Source organism: Meleagris gallopavo, chromosome 4, assembly GCF_000146605.3.
Source record: "Meleagris gallopavo isolate NT-WF06-2002-E0010 breed Aviagen turkey brand Nicholas breeding stock chromosome 4, Turkey_5.1, whole genome shotgun sequence".
Taxonomy (NCBI): domain Eukaryota; kingdom Metazoa; phylum Chordata; class Aves; order Galliformes; family Phasianidae; genus Meleagris; species Meleagris gallopavo.
This window is the reverse complement of record NC_015014.2, coordinates 21,013,752-21,019,751: the sequence shown is the minus strand read 5'-3', so window position 1 is coordinate 21,019,751 and position 6,000 is coordinate 21,013,752.

Here is a 6,000-nt window from a genome sequence, read left to right as displayed (position 1 = left end):
ACTTTCAGTGGCCATTTCTCTCTCTTAATCTTAACTTTATCTTATTTCCTTCCATATTGTCTCTTCTTTTTCAAACCAAGTGACTCAGAATGAGCTAATGAGTACAAAGAGCAGTTTCCTCTCCTCCTTGCTCTTGCAGTTTGGTTGTGGCTGATGCTGTTGCTGCCCTCTGTTTCAGAGGCAGCTCCAACCCATGCCTTTCCCAACATCCCATCCCAGTCACTAAATATGTAAGAGTTCCCAAACATGGTTACCTCCACTTCCACATGCTCTCTTACGTCTCTTTCCTGTATTTTCCCTACATTATACTCAAGTCCCTGTCCGTAAAGAAGCTTCATTCCTAGGAATTGTTATTCTTGGCATTTCTGGATAAATCTTCTTCTCCTTACCCTCCTTGATGTGATGGCTGGGGCAAGAGTTTACCTATCTGTGTCTGTGTTGGATTCTTCAGACAATATGTGAATGAGGAATCATTCTGAAATTGTTCTTCTGCTGAGGAAATGCTCGCATACTGCTGATCTCTTACGAGTGTGCACCAGAATGAAGCAGATGCCTTTGGGCTATGATAACTGCTAAGCAACATGTGAGACCATAGTTAGAAATGAGTCACAACCATGTTGAGCTTGTACAAAAGGAGCAATTGAAAGCAGTGAAATTTCAATGAACACCACATGGGAGACAAGTGAAGAATATCCAAATGGAATTTTGCTTTGTAGAAACAAATGAACAAGAATGAGAAGGAGCCCTTCCTCAGTGCTCAGAACCAAGAAAAGCCAGTTCTGAAGTCATTGGAGTTTTGTCATCTCAGTTAGAAGAGGTTAAACAAAAAGAGTTTATTTTAAAAAAACAACAACAACAACAAAACAGACTTCAAAAGATAAGAATATTATACTTCTTACAATAATTTCTGTTTTAAAACAGAATATGCAAAGCAAATGCGATGAGACAATCAAAGAATGGTCTGTGAGAGCTGAGCAGTTTGCAGAACAAGTCACCTGGCTACTGAGATGCTGAGTTCTTAGGAGTGCAGCCTGTGTCTGGGATCTAGGAGAAAACTAGTGAAGAAGCACTAATAAAAGACAGAGAATTAACCCGTGACAGTAGAAAGCACTGTAACAAGGAATACTGTGTGATGAATGCAGTCCTTATAGGTTATGAATGAGATACGATATTGGGGGAGATGTGGTGCAGTGGGGCTGATAAAATAAGAATTAAGAATTTACAGTATTGTGTGTAAGTGCACACAGTTGGTATTCTGTGTGGGAGATTTAAACTCTACCCGTGCTATAGATCTTTCTATGCAAAGATACTGTCTATTTCTTAAATGTAGGCTTCTGTGACTCTCCAAATGGACACAGCAAAACCTGTGGCTATTAAATCCAAAGCAGAGGTTTGGTAAATGCCACAACTGTGGCACTTGGATCTTCTGAGTGAATTGCAGCCACTCAGTCGGGAGGATAGGAACTAAATTGGTCTGCCAGCTGTACAGACACACACTTTCAGAGCTGACAAGAACACCCTCAGGATTTTACAGTCTTTCAGAACTTGCATTTGTATAATCTCATCATCTGATCTTTTGGTCAAATGGTAGCTTGAAGATATTTGTATTTTGGACCCTGACAGAACACTGGCTGTCTGCTACCCACAATATGCTCTCCTCCTTTCCAGCCTCTTTGTCTGGGATGTGTTGGAGACAGTGGAGCCCTGGGGAGCCATTGTCACTGCTAGCACAGAACGATGGTTCTGTTGCATTCTGCACATCCTTGGGCATGATGCCAACTGCAAATGAGGAAACAGTTTTTCAGACTTTCATCTAATTCTCTTCCTCACTTGTTTCACGCATGCAGAGTCATTTTGCTTTTTTTCAATAGCCTTGAATCATGGCACACTTAAATGTTTATCTTTTCCTGTAGGCATTTCTGTGCACATGGATGCTGATATTTACGGAAAGCTCCTCCTCAGTTGATACTTGTTAACATGCTCTGAGACAGCTCTGATTGTCCTGGAGATGTAGATGAGAGCAATTGAGCTTAAACTGCCATTAGTGGATTTAATAGAAGCTAAAAGATGGATGTGAAGTGCTGAGCTGTAAGAAGTCCTTCTATTGTGAGTTTATCAATATCAGGGGGAATGGTGTTCAGAAACAGATGTCCACTAGTGAAAAGTAGTCAATTTTCTCCTTTCATGGGATAGAAGCAGGTAAATGAACAGGGATAATATCAGGAAACAATTCACCTCAAACTACAGAAAATAGTGTTGTTATTCTGTCGGCTTTCTTATCTCTCTTTATTGCTGTTTATGCTGTAAAACAGGAAAAAAGAAAAAAGAAAAAAAAGAAAAAGAATGCAGCTTGTGACTATGAGCAAGGCAATAAATGGAGTTTTGCTGAGGTTTTCAATAGCTGTTCTTTGAAAACAAATAACATGTTCCCAAGGCATATAGTAATGTTAGGACTAGCATTTCCCTTTATCTCCATCCCCTGAGGCTTGGCAGTTAATTTCCTTTCTTCCCAAGCCATTGGGATATTGGGCAAATAACTGTGCAGCTATGGCTGCCAACCCAGCTTGGATAGATGTATGTTCAGTTCCGAAAGCTTAACTTCTTCTTTTAATCTGAACTTTCCCAGTACAGAAGAAGGAGAATGACATTTGCTATGTGTTGTAAGTTTTGAATGTGTTATGGCCAATAAAAATTCCTGTACATGGAAGATTAAGTTCTAGTTAGTGTTGAAACTTTGATTCTGTTGTCCAAATATTTATAGAAGCCATCAAATAATAACACTCAAATGCATTGTTTGTGTTCCAGCAGTTATCTTTCACCTAGCACAAACATTTAGTGTGTAACTACATATTTTTGTTCTTGCAATGTTTACTGCTGTGTTGGAGTCCCAATAGCATAACTTGCCAGGTTCATTTGGAGCTCACTTGAAAATTTATGAACTGTAGTGAAATTCTAGAAGATCTTAGCAAGACCTATAGACCTTCAGTGCAACTTCCCAAGTCAACATAAGTGTGAGCACCATTCTTTTCTCCAGTTAATAGTGAATGAAGAGCTTCTAGTTTCTTCTTGATGAAGATTTCTGTGTTCTTGAGGTGGTGGTATCTACCAAATATGAAAGAAAGTTATCTTCTGGGTGTGTACATGCTCCATTGAGAGCATGTATTTCCTTGTTTAGGGTAAAGCCATTTTAGCTGAATTTTAAGAGATCGTTTCTTTGTCCTTGTTTCAGAAGTGACTGTTGAGTTGATTTGGAAATTGTTTGTGATTTGCTTATTTGTCACTTTGATATGGAGATCTGATCAAATGTGATTAATAACACTGTTAATTCATTGCTTTAGAGATTTGATTTAAATATTGATCAGGACAAGGAAAATTACATCATTTGTTCCATAGTTCTTATGAGAGTATTACTTTGGGCTTAAGCAGTAGGCCCATTGTGCTTTAATTTTGCTGATTTTCTGATGAAAACCAGCAGAGTATTTTTCTGCATTTTATTACCAGTGTAGCTTTAAAGAGAGGAGGCAGATAGGTAGCTGATCGGAAGCCTGGTTGGCTTGTCCCCAGCAGCCAAAGTACACGTCACTTGCAGGAGGCATTTTGCTTATAATCAACTTCTAGCTACATCAGCGTGCCTTATATTTGAGAGTAATTCTGTGTGTCTTTTCTATCAAAGCAGCTCAATGCTCACATGTTAAGTAGACTTCAAAAGAGTGTTACTTTTCATAAGCTTCCATAAATAATGAAGCTGTCTTTACCTTTTCTGGTAGCATGTGAACAATAGAAGGGTTGTTGTAGGAAAGTGAATATTGTGCTGATGGGTTGATGGTTAATCTAGGTAATCTTAGAGGTCTTTTCCAACCTTAATTGTTCTATGAATCTGTGAATTAGTAAACATTTCTTCTCAGAGTGGTGATGCAGTGGCAAAGGCTGCCCAGGGAGGTGGTGGAATCACCATCCCTGGAGGTGTTCAAGATGTGGAACTGTGGGACATGGGTTAGTGAACATGGGTTAGTAGTGGTGATGAGTTAATGCTCATACTAGATGGTCTTAGAGGTCTTTTCCAACTTCAATGGTTCTTTGATTCTATCATTCTAAAAGTCTTTGTTACTCAGGGGAAAGCTGCTTGTTGAGACCATTGTTTTCTGATCAGACCCTACAGGCTCCTGTTGGTTGACGTTTCTTCAGTTACTTTTGGAATGACTGAAGAACTGCAAACAATAATTGTTCAATTAATTAAGACTTTCTTGGATTACAAATACCTGCCTGCTGGAGCTGCAGCACTTCAGAAAACAATCTGTACCATTGTGAGGTTCCTAAGTCCAGTCATTCACAGGCTCTGCCTGATTTGAAAAGAAGTGATGTTGATGTATTTAGGATTCTGAACTCAAAGTGACAAAAATAACTTATCCCATTTACATCTGCACCACATACATTATGGGTGGGGAGGTCAGTACCAGTGATGCCGACAGGCAATGGTTCCTCAGGCCTGAGCAAGGTACTTTCCCTGACTCTTCCAGAGGAGCTGGCTGTGATTTGGGCTCTCTAAGCAGTGCAGTGATTATGCTGACACTTCCCTAACATTGGTTTTACAGTAACGGATGTTAATGCTGAATATAGTCTGTATTGTTCTGATAATGACATCAGGATAAAACATGATGCAAATGTGTTAGTGTAGCCAGAGGGAACTGGAATTATTTCCTGTCTATCAGGAGCACATTATTCAAATAAAGCTGCTTAGTTCCAGGTCTGGTAGGAGTAGCTGAGCAAGCTGGATTTATTCATCTGTCTGCTCATAGCAGTAGGAGCTTTGAGAATAAGGCTGCACAGTGCAAATCAGATGCTAATTTTCTTTCTTTAGATGGGAAAAATCCATACCTTTTTCAGAGTTATTCCACTATTTAACCTTGGATTTAGCACTTGTGTCAGTATGGGTATGTTTCTTTCTTTCATCATTTGGGGAGAGGGGGGATTCCCTGCCCTTTGTCTGATTCATGAATAAGTGCAGTGTTCCTAATTGTTCTTCTGAAATGAGATTTTCTGTTTGAATGCATGGCTGCAACTAGGACACTTCAAAGCCTCCGAATGAGGCAGCTGGGATTAACCACCCTGTCAGTGACCACGGGCACTCTGGCAGGATAACCGACAGAAAAAGGGCATTCATTCATCCCAAGGCAAACCAGAGAACCCCAGTTATTGGCAGGATCAGTTCTCTATTTTTAATGCCAGTTTTATGGAACATTGCAGTTGCGTATTTTTTAAATGAAAAAATCGTATCCTTCAAGGAAACTTTGTTTTCCCTTTCCCCATCAAAATTCGTCTTAGTATTATTGTTCAGTCACATAGCATTGTTGATTATTCGGATTTACTGAAAAAACAGTTTATATCAGAGAAATTAGGAAAATTCAAACGTTGCGTTTGTGAGCACTGGAAATGAATGCAGGGGAAGAGAGATGCAAGTGCGGCAGCAGATGTACATTTGGGCTCTATTTCTCCTCTTCAGAGTGCATCTGGGGAACGTTGATTCCCTGGGTGAATCATCCACTGCTCCAGGACAGCTCTGTGGCATGCTGAACTTCTGTGTCCCGTGCTCAGCGTGGCATAGGATGGAATCCTCAGTTACAGACATGAAGTCACAAGTTTTATCTCGTAGTCAGTATGTATTTTACTCTGTATTCTTTCGTGAACAAAGGATACCAGCAGACCTCAAATGGCCATAATGGAACTTTATGTCTGGTAATGCCTAGGTATATGGGCAAGGTTACAGCTCTGTAGTGCTATCTTCTATGCAAGCACAACAGGTTTGTAGTAACTTGTATTATTTTTTTTCATGAAAATAATTTGTTTTCTGGGGACTAACACTAGAATGCTAGAATCACAGAAACAGCACTTTTGGTTCCCAAAAATACAGAACTGGTAAACTCTCCTCAGCTATTGAACACTGTAGTCTAAAATGACAAGAATTCATATTTTGAAATGAAACTGACTGTGTTTCTTCAATAT